The 16,341-nt window shown below is 36.2% G+C and overlaps 1 long non-coding RNA gene across 1 annotated transcript; it reads right to left on the bottom strand.

Moving 5' to 3' along the window:
• Nucleotides 1–7,610: 7,610 nt before the first annotated feature.
• On the bottom strand, nucleotides 7,611–9,154 carry LOC114754749 (uncharacterized). The gene is made up of 3 exons (XR_003741247.1): nucleotides 9,082–9,154; nucleotides 8,870–8,957; nucleotides 7,611–8,073 (listed from the first exon to the last, which is right to left on the bottom strand). It is a non-coding gene; the product is annotated as an uncharacterized LOC114754749 (long non-coding RNA).
• Between the last annotated feature and the right edge of the window lie 7,187 nt (nucleotides 9,155–16,341).

Below are 16,341 nucleotides of genomic sequence, written 5' to 3'. Positions count from 1 at the left end.
GCTGTAGGCCGAGCTGGACTAGGCTTATTGAAACAAAGTAAAACGCCTATTAGGACCAAGAAGAGCAAGATGAGCAAGAGTGATGGCAACGCAACTGACCAGACAAGGCGATAGTTTTATTAACAAGCAACAGCGATGGTGCGAATTAGGCTTTTATTTTTGTTGAAAATTCTATAGAGTTTAGCATCTCAGAGGAACCACCACCATATAACCAGCATCACAGCCTTCACAAGGCCCATTTCTCTTTAACTTTACTGAAAGCCAGACAAGCAGATAAAAGTTGGGTGATGAGGAAGTCTTTGGCAGTCCAAAATCATGTTAGACTGAACGCCAGTGTAAAACTTGATCGTCCAAGAAAGATCTCACCTTTGATATCTTAATAAGCTGGGAGTGCTGTAATATCACACAAACATGCTTGTTCTTCCTCGGTTCACTTCTTGTTTTCTTCTCAGTTTTAGACGAGAAAGGTCAAGAATATCAACGATCGAATAAAAAACTAAAACAAAACATAGTCAAAATATTGGAGAAGAACTGAAACAATCTTGTGTCTTTTATGTAAGTAGGTGAGTTAGATTTGTTAGAAATGTATACAAGAGTAAATTTGTGCAGCGAAGTGTCCTCTGGAAAGTGAAAGTTAAGTGATATGCAGAATTAGAAATATTTATGGATAATTGAGGGAAGGGTTCTCCATTGGCATCAAGTTATGGGAGACTTGGTACAGCCCATTCAATCTTTTTGCTTCCTTGCATCTGTCGGAGAAATCCATATGCATGAGATGAAAGCAAAGCAAACAAAAAAGAACAAAATCAATCTTTGCTTGTGTTTTAAAGAAGGTGTTGGCCGTGGGTACGTTAGTGGTTTCCTTTTGACCAAGAAGAGTCTGACATATGGATTACACAGCCAATACTTTTAAGGAGATCACAAATATGCAAACTTCTATTGGAAAGTGAAGTATAACAGTTTCAGGAAAAATCATTGCTTAGATTTTTCTAAGGTCAACTTAATTACTACTTGTAGGCCGTAGCCTGGTCATTCCTTTAGTGAAGAGACCATCCATAAGCACAGAACACCTTAAGTCTTTTAAAATAGCCAAAGACAGAACTCAAATCATAAAAGCAATAGTGATAGTTAAACCAAAGCATGTTTCTGTCAACGTTAGAACAATACTTATTTATGTGGGAGGAAGCTTATTTGAAGAGCTTATGGACCGTTGTGTGTGTGAGAATTATTCTTCTTTTATTTTTCTCTCACTCTTCCCATTATTCCCTCATTATTCACTCTCTCTCTCTCTGTTTTTTTTAACCAGAGCTCATTAAACCCATGACCCCTCTCCGTCACCGGACGAGCTCCGTCACCTCCTCACCAGGTGCTCTATCACCTGCTCACCGTGAGCTCTGTTGTGTCTCTAGCGTAAGGTCCCTATCGTGTTGGGTGCGGCGTTGAGTGACCTCGAGCCTGCTCCTTCGTCGCAACTTTGAAACTATTCCCTTGTTCGAGCTGCTGTCACCGTCTCCAACCAAGAGGTTAAGGTGAGAGCGCAAGAGCGAGTGATGATAATGATTCAAGTTTTAGGCTTTCAGCCATGATCTGAGAGTGAGCAATGAGAGTCTCTAAAGGGCAATGACTCATAGTATGTTAGAATCCGTTGAGAGATATTCAGAGAGATATTCAAATATTCAATGATTTAATATATGTGGGATATGAGAGAGAAAGAATCGGTCAAAGATATTGCGTATGATTTGTATAGATAGGATACGATAGTGGCCCACATCCGCTGTGTATATATATATAGACGAATGAGAAATAATATACACAACTTCAATCACCAAATCTATTATGGTATCAGAGCGGAAGGTCCGCATATCAGATTCGAAAGCTTAGGGTTCTGAGCTAAAATCAAAACAGAGAGCTTAGGTGTCTGAGCCGCACAAAAACGATGAGCGATTCAACCTCATCAACCGTGGATGTGATGTCGCCTTACTACATCCATGCTTCCGATAGTCCAAGACAAATCTATGTTGGTGAGCTCCTCCATGAGAGCAACTATGGTGAATGGGTCAACGATATGAGCAATGCTTTGTTTGCAAAGAACAAGATAGGATTTATTGATGGAACAATTTTGATGCCTACTGCTGACTCACCGACATTGAACTATTGGATGCGTTGCAACGCCATGGTGAAAGGATGGCTTAAAAGTGCCATGAATAAAGAGCTACGGAGCAGCATCAGATATGCCACGACAGCACGAGAGATATGGGTAGACCTGGAAGAGAGGTTTGGTAAGGGTAGTGCACCAAGAGCCTATGAGTTACGGCTGGCAATTGCACACATGTAGCAAGAGAATCAATCTGTGCCCACATTCTTTACCAAGCTAAAATGCTACTGGGATGAGATTGATTCCATAGCACCATGGCCGAAGTGCACATACGAAGGATGCAAGTGTGATCTGTAAAAACAACTAATGGAGATAAAGGAGAAGGATCATCTCTATGACTTTCTAATGGCTTTAGAGGAGAGGTATGCGACGATCAAGACGCAGATACTTAGCATGGAGCCTTTGCCAAGGCTCGGGGTGGCATATCACCAAATCAACTTCTGAAGCGGCAACCTTTCAAGTTAAGAGTGATTGTGTAGACCGTAAGAAGGATCATCCAAGATGCAACCATTACAATAAACTTGGACATACTGAGGACAAATGTTATGACCTTGTTGGATATCCAAGTGACTGGAAAAAGACAGGGAGAGATCGACGAGATAAACGTGCCACACCAAAGGCAGCACAAGTGCATGGCGAAGTAAACGGAAGCCCGATCCCTGGTCTCACGTATGATCAATATGACAAGTTGATGCAATATTTAAGCTTGAACCCTAAGGAAGGGAAGGTAACTCAACCAGCGGCAAACATGTCAGGTAATTTCTTAATTGATGAGCAGTGGATAATAGACACAGGAGCTTCGGTCCACATCACCAATAATAGAACACACTTGATGGGGCTACAAAAGGCGTGTTCACTGCCTATAAAGATACCCAATGGACAAGCAATTCCAGTCAAAGGGATAGGAAGTGTTGTACTCTAACTGCAAATGAAAATAGATGATGTTTTATATATTCCAGATTTTAAGTGTTGCTTATTTTCTGTTAGCAGATTTATTAGAGATTTCAATTGTGTCGTGGCATTCCTTGCTGACTTTTGTGTAATTCAGGAGTTGAGTTCGAGGAACCTAATTGGAGTAGGTAAACACAGAGATGGCATGTATTATTTAACACCGCTACAGTAAGGGGGAGTTGCATTAGTAGTACATGGAAGTGACACACGAGATCTATGGCATTCAAGATTGAGTCATGTGTCTTTAGACAAGTTGAAGTAGATTCCTTTTTGTTCTCAGTTTTTTAAGAATAAATCTGATATGGGTCATTGTGATTCATGTATTCGGGCTAAACAAACTCGTTTGCCATTTGGCATCAATAAAATCTACTTTTTGTTTTGATTTAATCCATTGTGATATTTGGGGCGGTTACAGAACTCCATCGATATCTGGCAATCATTATTTTCTGACAATTGTAGATGATTTTAGCAAAGGTGTTTGGGTATATCTCTTGAAAAACAAATTCAATGTTCCTTATTATTTGCAGTGCTTCATCAATATGGTTGCTACCTAGTTTGATAAACAGATTAAACAGATACGGGCAGACAATGGCCTCGAATTTCAATTGACTGCTATGATGAGCTTCTGTGCCGAACGAGGAATAATACTACAGACTACATGTGTTCACACATCGCAACAGAATGGTGTCGTAAAGCGAAAGCACCAACATATTCTAGAAATTGCAAGGGCCTTGAGATTTCAAGCCCACCTTCTAGTAGAGTTTTGGGGTGAGTGCGTATTAACTGCTACCTACATCATCAACCGTTTGCCTTCTAAGTTCTCAATGGCAAAACACCATACGAAGTCCTCTTTCAACAAAAACCATCATACAGCCACATGAGAGTGTTTGGTTGTCTTGCATACACAAGGCATCCAGTGCAACATGACAAAATGGATGAGCGAGGCCATGCTTGTATCTTCGTTGGCTATCCATCTGGTAAGAAAGGGTACCTGCTCTACGATCCTTCTACACAGAAGAAGCTTGTCTCTCGCGATGTCATCTTTGTTGAAAGTGAATTTCCCTTAGCCAAGTCGGCACCACCTACCATGCGAGTACATTCTGAACCTCCCATCATTGATGACTCACACGATACTCTAGTTCCACAACCCACTCTGACTATACAGCAACATGATGAAGAACGCACACGAGATGCACCTGTAGATGATAGTTTTGCCACACAACCTTCAGGTGATACCGTCACTCAACCTCGTCACAGTCAACGTGCTCGCACCCAGCCACGTCACCTTGAAGACTATGACATAGATCTCCCTCCTTCCGTCTTTCCCCCTGATCAGCCATCTTGCAATACCACTTTATCATGTTCCCGGTAAAGTATCCTATCACTCAGTTCATTAATTATGATCAGTTCTCTCCTTCATACAAAGCTTTCTTGGTAGCCATCGCAGCCCATGATGAGCCCAAAACTTTCTTTGAAGCATGCAGACATGCTCACTGGTAAGTTGCCATGAAGGAAGAGATTGCAGCTCTTGAAGCCAATGGTACTTGAGAGTTGGTGCATCTCCCTCCTAACAAACATGTTATTGATTCCAAGTGGGTTTTCAAAATCAAGTATCTACCCTACGGAAAAATCAAATGTTACAAGGCCCGATTGGTTGCCCGCGGTTTTACGTAAATCCCTGGTGTTGACTTTCATGAAACTTTCGCGCCAGTAGCAAAGCTCGTTTCTGTCTATTGTCTTCTTGCTGTCACTGCTAAACGCAATTGGCTTGTCTATCAACTAGACGTCAACAACGCTTTCCTTCATGGTGATCTTGATGAAGAAGTACATGCGCATCCTCAAGGGTTCGCTCGTGAGGGGGAGACACGAGTATACAAGCTGAAGAAATCCCTTTATGGCTTGCGTCAGGCCTCACGTAATTGGTATCATAAATTCACTCAAACATTACTTCATATTGGTTACAAACAAAGTAAAGCAGATCATTCACTGTTTGTCTTCCGAATTGCAACGTCCTATGTTGCATGCTTAATATAAGTGGATGATGTATTGCTAGTTGGAGATGATAAGAGTAAGATAGAAGAGACAAAGCAGTACCTAGACAAAAGATTCAACATTAAAGGAAAGTACACGCTAGACATTTTAAAGGAAACAAGCATGATGAATTGTAGACCGAGTGCTTTTCCAATGGAGTAGCATTGCAAACTACAAAATGATGAGAAAGAACCTGACGTAGATGCAGGACGATACAGAAGGTTAGTTGGAAAGTTGCAATACTTAACAGTAACATGACCAAACATAGTCTACGCTGTAAACACCTTGAGCCAATTCACAGCCTCGCCTAGACATTCACATATGGTAGCGATGGAGAGAGTGCTGAGATACTTAAAATGCACCCCAGGGCAAGGCATCATTCTCATATCGGAGGGAAATCTGGAACTTGAGGCCTATTGCGATGCAGGTTGGGTAGGATGTCCATTAACCTGTCGATCGTGTAGTGGGTATTTTATGTCATTAGGAGGCTCACCTATATCTTAGTGGTCAAAGGAACAAAATGTTGTGGTGAGATCGTCAGCCGAGGCAGAGTACAGAGCGATGGCAAGCACAGTGAGTGAAGTAGTATGGTTATGGTGGCTACTTAAAAAGTTGCAGGCAACACAAAGCAGAGCAACGCCACTTTATTGTGACAATCAAGCAACGCTACATATAGCCATGAATCCGGTCTTCCATGAGCGAACCAAGCATGTGGAAATGGATTGCTATTTTGTATGAGAGAGATACCAATCAGGGGAGATAATTCCACGTAAGATATGGACAAAAGACTAGCTAATTGACATGTTCACCAAGGCACTTGGAAAGGATAAACTCAAGTTACTCTTGGGCAAGTTGGGCATCACGAATCCACATGCACCTACTTGAAGGGGAGTGTTAGAATCCGTTGAGAGATATTCGGAGAGATATTAGAATATTCAATGATTTAATATATGTGGGATATGAGAGAGAAAGAATCGGTCAAAGATATTGCGTATGATTTGTATAGATAGGATAAGATGGTGGCCCACGTCTGCTATGTATATATATAGACGAATGAGAAATAATATATACAGTTTCAATCACCAAATCTATTATAATAGAGGAGAAGCAAGATCACGCTGATGCCGCAAAGCTATGATGAGTGACTCCAATTCTGGCAAATAGTCCGACAGCAAAGAGAGGGCTGCTCGCTGCACCACTGCTGCTTAAACAAAGTTCAGTTGCTGCAGGCATTTACGCAGGGAGGGTTGAAGGTGAGAAGAGAAAGATGGGGAGGGAGACGACAGAAATTTAGGGCTAATTTCTGGCCAGAAGGGCAACTTACATATATCTTTTAATATGTTGCATATTTTAGTTTTTTAAAAAATAATACTGTATATCCTGTCCCTTTTAATATTTTGTCCCGTCAAGTCTTGGAATTGTCTGAAAATTTTTTTCCCATACCATCCAGTCCTAAAATGATTGGGACCGGGACAGACTTATTAAGATGCGACAAATTAAACACCCTTATTTTCTATGACTCCACATAGTGATACTACTTAAATCGATCCCTCAAACTTCATATCACAGGAGGTGAAGAGATGGCATTGAGCCACAAGGACCATTAATCAGAAAACTCCTTTTGTTTTTTTTTTTAATTACACTACAAAACATCAATTCCAGATTGCTTGTTGGGTTGTCTATTAATGTAATCCATATATGTTCTTTTTCCATTGGACAACAACTGAAAGATAGGAGCATCTTTGCATGCCCGGCAATGGGTAAGCGGTATGATGTAGCAGCAAACTACTTCTTGTTTCTAGACGAAGGAGTTAGTTGGAGAGTAATTAGGAGTATTTGGAAGAAAACCAAATCATGATTTTAAAAAGTGATTTTACGATATACGAAGTATGTAAAAAAAAAATTATTTTGACTTGCGTAAAAACACTTTTTAAAAGTACTTTTTGTGATTATCAAGCATGAGTGTGTTTAAATGGAACCCAAACCATGATTTCAAAAGTAATTTTACGTAATACGAAGTAAATATGTGGAGAAATTTGTTTCGATTTATGAAAAAATATTTTTTAAAAGCACTTTTCACAGATGCCAAACACCCCCTTAATGTTAAATGTAAGACCTCATTTTGTTTTGTTTCTCATATTTAAATGTACCAAACACCCCCTTAATGAGCCTTCTAGTAATATACCGCGAACAAGAACTTATCTTTCTTATTTCCATGCACCCAACCCAGCTATATGCAAAGGACGTCACGAGGAGGAAGAGATATGACAGTAATATAGAAATGGAAAGGGAAAAAAAAAAGTACCTGCAAAATGTCGAGGCTCCACCCGATTGAAATGCCAACGAGAAAGTCGAATGTTACGTCATATTGCAAGAGAAGAAAGGAGAGAAGAATCAGAGGACAACCCTTGGAGTATCATCGAACATCGCTGGCTGGGGGTTTAAGAAGCGCAGCTAGATCACTCATTGACACTCGGCGAGGAAAATCATCGGGTACATAATCAAAAACAAAACTTCCAATGTTGTCAAAAGGATTTTAGATTTTTGGTGTGTCTTTCGTCTGTTTGTTATTGTCAACATACCAAGATTGCTCATCACCTTATAAGCTAACATGTTTCCAAGCAGGTGAGCCATGCTAATTACGCAAATTCTTGCCAACATTCCACAATTTGCTAGAGAAGGCCTATTCGGGGGTTAACTGCTTAGTCGGCAAACTAAGATCCTGAAAGAGAAAACGTGTCCCAGCGTTCAAAAAAGTGTTTTTGATACGCTAAAGAAACATCCTCGAAAAAAAAAAACCGTAATCAACAAAATGCTATGACAGAATAAAGCTAAACAAATGTGCCCAGCTGTTCCTAAAACCAGTGTGAACCGAAACCTCTGGTTGTGTGAAGAGTACATACGACATTTCCCAATGTTTTAGACATTTCTCTCCCCTGAAAATTGTTAAGTATGATGCAGTCAGCCAATACACATGCATAAATTCAGAAAACAACAGTGAACTTTTTTTTTTTTTTGACAATCACTAGAGGTAATGAAAACGATTAAGATACAGAAAACAACTGCATTTAAAGCATTATGTTTACAACATAACATATCGATGATATCTTCAAATATTATAATATGAAAATAAAAGACTCAGTAATCCAACTCCAATCACTTCTAAGCAAATAGTCTGAAAAAGAATTTCACTTAGAAACCATGTCGGTTTTTGATGCAACCCACTGCTATAAGCCTACTATCACCACCTCCCATCATTGTCGACCAACAATGCCATTGAAACCACCTTAGATTGAAACTGGACCATGAAAAACCTTGAATTTTTTAGGCCTAAGCCAAAGGCATGGTTGCATAGTTGCATTAGATAGTCTACATACACCATAATAAAAGCAACTGAGGGGGGAAAAATTACACGGTAGTCAAACTGAAATAATTTGAGCTTTAATATACATTTTTTAATGAATAGTACATAATTAGTTAGTTATACTCTTCCTCAGGACAAATGTATGACCCAAACCAACATAATCCATTCAATAAAATTACAGTAGTAAGATCCACATGAAGATTATTCATAGATCAACAAGTGATAAAGTAAGAACCATGAGAGTTGGAAATTTAGCAAATAATGTACTAAAAAAAAAAAACAAATAAAGTGCCGCCGCTAAAGATCTCCAAACAATAAAAGAGACAAAGTGAGTAGGGATGTCTTACAGTAAATGCATTTTAACGAACCTTCCCAAATCTCTCTGGGATTTTGGTCATCTCTTTTGAACGGCTAGAAGAGCTTATCCAACAAGGGGCTCCTAATCTGTCACTGTCACTTGGAGATGATCTCTCAAGGTAAGTGAGCATAAAAGAATGAGAAAATACAAACATCACCACAAGAAGATTATAATACAAATAAATAAACATCATAGAATATTTCAAAAAAGTCAAGGTCATACACAAAGCAACTGAAGGATGCAAAAACAGGTGCCTTCACATCCAAGAGTGCCAACAGTCTCTATAACAGGAACGCTTTATTTTCCTCTCACATCTGCAACAAGACATTAGTATTACATCCAGAATTGAGAACCACTAAAGAGGAAGAAATGCCTGCAAAAGGTGTTGCAAGATATCAAAAGTGAAAAAAAAAAAAAGGTGAACTAAACAAAATTACACAAATATTCAGAAAGTCCCACAGTTTTAGTGACGAAGCAGAGTTGCAATACCAACATCAATCAATGCCAGGAAGCCAAAGTATTGGCCTGACCTTCTTGCGGTGGTATCTAACCATAACAGCCTGGAAGCCAAAGCATCATAAGAAGAAAATCAGATATTTCACTACTGTAGCATTTTAATAGAAAAAGCAAAAGCAAAAGCCACGAAACAAAACACATTGATGACGCTAAATGACTAGGAAGTCACGGTCCTCTGGTGAAGGTTTGGCATAAATTTCACTTGAGACTCCCCCCAGCAAACAATAATTTACAATTAAAGCATTACATAAATAACAATATATAAATTGAAGACTATATCAAAAGCACCTGTAGATCCAGCCACACACCAATAGAATAAAGCCAAAAAAACGTGCCCACCTGTTCTCAAAACCAGTGTGAACCGAAATCTATGATTTTGTGCAGAGGATCTATTACATTTCCAACTGTTTTAGACATGCTTCTCCCTTGAAAACATTATCATGCAATCAGTCTACACGCCAGAGTTCACAAAACAATTGTAAGTCATGAGTGAAGTCCCAAAGGTGAAATTAGAACATCCTTACGTCTTGAAAGAAGGATGGCAGGGAAAATCAGAGGGTCAAAAACTGTCTCAAAAATGAAATTTTGAATGAAAGCATTTAAATCATTATTTTTGCAGCAGAATGGTTATCTTGAGAAATTATTAATATGCAGGTAGGAAAGCATTATTTTTGAATGAATGCAATCAGAAACCATTTCGGCTTTTGCTGCAACCCACTGCTATAAAATGAGATGGACTTAAGTCTGAGCTTATGTCCATTAGCTTCTATTTGCAAAGCAACGTGTTTCAAAACTTCAAAATTTTCATCCTTTGCCGCAGAATTGTTACTGTACATTTCTATTCCAAGCAATGAAGGAAGTCTAAGCTCAACCTGGGTCTGGGCTCAAACTTGAACTTTTCCATTCAACCCAGCTCAAATTCAATAACCAAGTTTAGCCGGCCGCCACTGCCATCGTCATTAGAATCCAACCTGTCACCACCACTCATTTGATATGACCAACCATCCTTTGCCACTTTTTCCCCAGTATAACTGAAACAAAGGGACAATTTTCCGTAAGATATTTTTCTAATGGAACCGACAACTGATAAACTTTTGATGAAATTATAATTTTAAAATGAATTTAAAAATATGATAATAACATAAATGAATTGAGCGCTTTAGGAATCTAAAACTATTGACTGTCTCTTCCTGTAGGAATAAAATAAATGACCAATGGACCACTAAAAACAATCTACCCATATTTTGCAAATTGCTAACAGAAGTTAACAGTGGTCATATTTTGGAAGTCTGGAAGCCATGATGCATTACCTTATCAATGTCTTACTCTTATATGTTTCCAGCTGCAAAGTCGTGCTTAAGGTTCTGCCTTGATCTGTTGCTTACGATAACTGGGTCTAGTTAAAGGAGGTTCTTAGCCAGCAATGTGCTTCAACTCAAAATAAGATACTGTCGTCAATTGTTTTTGAATCATCAGGCTTCAAACAGCAAGCAATGAACGAAGCATGCTATGTTTGCAATAGTTTGGTGTGCCTGACTCCAAAGAATGCTAAAAGTTTGAAATCACTGTTTTTCGGCAACTTTACCTCCCCATATAATAGGCCTTTTGGCTTCACCCGAGAGCTCTACCAATGACATATTCAGATATATCCCAACAGCTGGTATTGAATGGGAAATGCAAAAACTTCAACACTAATATTTCTTCACTTCCTTTCACTCTTTCCGGAAGGCATTAGGCATTCTATCCTTGGTTTACTTGGTGGCTGATTCCTCTCATGCTAAACTTCATCAATATATTTAAAACACCAATAGAAACACGAGTGCATGTATAGACAAAATATCATGAACACGTGACCTGTTGCTAATGCATTAAGGACAGTTCATTTCAATTACAATGACAGAAAAAAAAAAAAACATGATTGAGCCCAGTTCTACCGATGTGCGCAAGCCCAAAAAATTCTCCTACCTTTCGATTCATTAGGAGAGCCACATCACCAAATGAAGTCATTGGTTGTAGCCACTGTCAAGAAATCACTGCTGGCCATTAGTTATCAAGATATCATTGCTCACAGCAACATAATTTTTAAAGGTGCATCGGCTGAGAAAAAATAAAGTTCATTTCAAAGCTTCACAATCAAATCATCAAATCCAAATGACATGAGCATAATATCAATTTATGCATCCCCCGGGTGTAGTGATTGAAAAAAAAAAAAAAAAACCAACATATTCACTTTAAACAGGAAGAAAAGCAAGAAAACAGATTTGAAATTCAAGACCATATCAAGCTAAATTTTTTTAACTATGCTGCTTCCAGAAAATCACAACCATGGATATAGTCTTCAATAGTAGCTCCTCCATAATGTTCATTGATTTTATCAAAAAGTCAAGCTCATACACCAAGAAACTGAGGGATGCATAGAGAGATAACATCACATTCTAAAACTTGTAGCATATCTGCTGGGAGAAAAACCACCAGTAGTCTCCATAACGGGAACGCTTTATTTTCCCTCCACATCTACAACAAGACACTAGCATTATATCCAGCATTGAGAACTACCACAGACGAAGAAATTCCATGCAAAAGGATGTGGCGGTATTTAACCATAATAGCCTGCAAGCCACAGCATTATAAGAATAAATCAGATATTTCTCTACTGCACCATTTTAATAGGAAAACCAAAAGCTAAAGCGACCAAATAGAACACATTTATAACTCTACATGGATATTACTAGGAAGCCACGGTTCCCAGGTCAAGGTTTGGCCTAAATGACTCTTGATACTCCCACCTACAATTAAAGAATTATATGAATAACAGTATATAAATTGAAGACTATATCAAAAAACACTTCTAGATCCAGCCACACACCAATAGAAAACAGAACAAGGAAAAGCCACATTCCAGTATGCCCGCATGCCAAGATACAGAGGAGTTACCAGCCCAAAAATTATATAACCGGGCACCTCATTCTTCAGCACAGCCATTCAGACTCAAAAAATATTGCAATAAATAAATAAAAACAAAACAGTTCGCAAAGAACAAAACTTTAGATGAATTTACTCGTTTCCCTCGATAATCCGTGCTTGTTAATAGCATAATTCTCGCAAACTTCACAATACATGCCGCATAGCAGATCTCCCAACATTATCATCACCAAAGTTGCTCCACCGCACTCCCAGGACAAACCAACAGCTCCTCATCAGGTTCATTTACGCGCCAATCAAATGTTTAATTGTTCCATTACCGCGAGAGACGTATTGACTGTCAAAGGACTTGCTTCACAAGAAGAGGTATTTAATTTAAGTTAAAACTAAATCCCAAAGCAAAAACAAGAATATCAGCACAATCATTGACTCCATAAAGAAAATACTGTGTAAAACATCAACAAATTACAGAAATATAGGCTTTCAGTATTAATAGAAAAAATGCCAATTATAGATACGCTTTTCTGCAGTAAAGTCGAATGTGAAGACGCCATTCTCTGATGCAGTAACTGAAATATAAAAACGGATGCCAGTCATTGCAAAAGAATGAAATACTCCGTTTTCGCCAAAGCTAAAAGCTATTGTAGCGATTGACATTTTTAACTACCAAAAAAAAGAAGTTCATGGAAAGAGTTTAGAATTTCGCTTTCCGGTGAGAATTAAACTATTCTTCCCCTCAAACAGGGAACTTAAAATTTTAGCCTACCAATTTGCTTAAAAAACAAAGAAGCAAAGAAAAAAAGGGTCTTTTTTTTTTTTTTTAAGGAAGCAAATGATCGTATTAACAATAAAACGATTAAGATATGGCAGCTCTAATGTCCAAGACAAGAAAAAGAAGTAATAGGAAAAAAAAAGAAAATAAAAAATGCTTTTAGCCAGCAACATTAACTAAAATTCCACAAGCGTACGACAAGTTACCTGATAGACGACCAGCGAACAACCCCGAGTCTACACAAATAGCAAAATACATACTGAAGAGAGTGGCGGGAAAGCAAAAACAAAGTACGACTCTTGGAGTATCATCCGACATCGGCGAGGAAAATCATCAGATACATAATCAAAAGCAAAACTTTAGATATTGTCAAAGATTTTTAGATCTTTACTGTATCTTCTTCTGTCTCGTAGTAAATGTATTTTTACGAACCTTCTCAAATGAGAAAGTATGAACATCACCATAAGAAGATTATAATACAATTAAATAAATAAGCCTGTCCCCGCAAGCACAGCCCACACTTGATGATCCCTGGCGCTCAATGGAGGGGGGAAAATCATCCATCGTCAACTATATATATACCCCACACAAAAGTATAATGCGTGGGTCTCAAGCAATCAATCAGAAGCCTTTATTGAACTATAGAGCTTAGAATCAATCAACGAAATCAATCGTGTAACGTTCAAATTACCAGTTAAAAGCATTTATTGAACTACCGTTTAGAATAAATCAATCACTAATCAATCAGGTCAATCACGTAACGATCAAATCAGTAACGTTTAAATCAGAAGCATTGTTCAATGCAAACTTATTTTTTCCTTATTAAATTCGTAACCCTATCATATTGGGGTTATTAATATATTAGAAGGAAAATTCGTCGGCAAAAAAAATATATATGTTAGAAGAAAAATTACTTTACATAATTTTTTAGAAGCTAAATACACATAAAAAAATATTTTAAGATGTTAAATGTATTTTTTAAGGTGACAATGTACCTTTTTTATAATAATATTGAATGTACCTTCCCCAGGCAAGATAAAAAAATAAACTTTGAGAAAGTCCATGATGTTCAATCTGTTTTTAACCAAAAAAAAAAATTTTGGGTTGACTATAGTAATGCTAATTTAATTACACATATATTATTTTCTTAGTATTGCGTAAAGGAAAGAATTATAATGATACAAAGTGGTTTTTTTTTTTTTTTTGCAATTATCAAAATCAATTGATACAAAGGCTCCAAAAGAGGAAGAAAAATCGCAAAGCCCCCACAAGGAAAACATAAAATTGGAATGGAAATATGGTGTATTTACCGAAGGATGTTCAGAAAATCTGTGTAGCGTGTAATTTAAAGGGTTTGTTTTAACAAATGGTTTCATGGTTAATATCCATGCTGAAAAAATAGATTCAGTTAACGATTAAATTAAAGCTATTACCTAATAAAAATAGCAATTTAATAAAAATTATACTACTTAATTAAATTAAGGATAATCTCAGTAAAATCCGGCTAAAATACCTAAATCCAAATAAAGGCCTACACTTTTAATAATTTTCTAATTAGGCTATGAGGCCTTATTAGAAATTTCTGAATGTTGTTAAATAACCAGAATGTCCCTCATTAATTAAAAAAAAAATTTGATTATTTTACCCTTTCAAGCTGTTCCTCATCTCTTATGATTATTTTTTGGGATTAAAAAACTTATGCATAATTTTACGGTATTTAGAATTTGTATATATAACGAAACCTTCAAAAGTATTCTAATAAAACATTTTAAATTATAACATAATTAGTTTTGAAATAAATATTTTTTATTTTCTATTGGTAAATATTTATTTTAAAATTTTAAAATATCTTAATTACAAAAAACATTTAATACTAAGTTATTATAAATGACCTTTTTCAGTTGGAATTGCTTAAGTAAATAAAACAAACGAAATTATGAGAACACAATATTAAATATTTATCAACAAAAATAATATATATATTTCCAGGCTATTTATATTGTAATTTAAAATGTTTTATTAGAACATTTTTGAAGATTTTAGTGATACACACAAATTTTAAACACTACAAAAAACTTGTATTTTTTATTCTTACAAAATAATCACAAGGGATGACAAATTACTTAGGAGGGGTAAAATAATTAATTTTTATTTTTAATTAAAGGGAGGTATTTTAGTCATTTGACAATATTCAAAAATTCTAAATTAGGCCTCATGGTCTCATTAGGAATTTGTTAAAAATGTAAGTCTTCATTTGGGTTTAGATGTTTCAATCAGATTTTATTGGGATTCTCCCATTGAATTATTAGAGAACTGGCAAAAAATTAAGTTATTAGAGCTGCCTTATATGAAATAAATAAAATTTCTAAAGTATGCTCTGATTATCATCTGTTAAATTTATATTTATTAAGCATTTCAAACTAGTCCATCATTACATCATTTTTTGTAGAAAACAAGTGTTTTTATGAATGGTGTTAAACTTTTATAGATATAACTCATTAAATTGTGGATTTTTTTTGGGTAATATTAAATTGTGGATTTTGTTTAATTATATTAATTTTTTTGAAATATTTATTTTATTAATAATTATTATCTTTCACAAATGGATCTTACAAAATTGGGACTACTAGTTAGTCCAAAAGGCATCTTCATCATGCGATGTCCACTGTCAACAGTTTAAAATATATTTTCGTAACTCACTATCGACATTTAAGTTGAATACGATTTCATGTTAAGGATTTTACTCAAATAAAATATAAATATTCATAACCAACAGACGGAGAATATTTATAAGTCTCTTATCATAGAGGGAAAAAAAGCATAAGAGTTCATAGAAAATTTTAATCTTTTAATAGATTTATTTAATTTTTTTAAAAAAAATTTGGTTACTAAACTAAATATAAATCATTCAAATCAAGTGAATTATAAGTATTATCTCAAATTAGAATAAATTATTTTTAAATTTATAGAAAAAAATCTAAAAATATAAAATATGGAGTCCTGAAATTTAGAACATATTATAGGAAGTACAGAAGAAAAGCCGTTCGAGTTATCACATCTATAAAAAAAAAAAGTGAAAAAACTTCATAATTTGCCTAACAATTATGTTTCTATACATTGTGAACTACATCGACTGTGATTGTGTTACAAGTACAAATATTTTTTTATAAAATTAATTTTTTATGTCCTAAAATCACTGGGAAATAAAGTCTATAACCTTATACTCCTCCGGTCCTTAATATAAAATCTATTTAACTAATTTGATTAGATTA

The sequence above is a fragment of the Neltuma alba genome, unplaced genomic scaffold (genome assembly GCF_004799145.2).
Source record: "Neltuma alba isolate B1F8T4 unplaced genomic scaffold, ASM479914v2 tig00001301_pilon, whole genome shotgun sequence".
In the NCBI taxonomy this organism is placed as follows: Eukaryota; Viridiplantae; Streptophyta; class Magnoliopsida; order Fabales; family Fabaceae; genus Neltuma; species Neltuma alba.
Note: the sequence above shows the minus strand (reverse complement) of the source record. Positions and strands in the feature narration are given on the sequence as shown.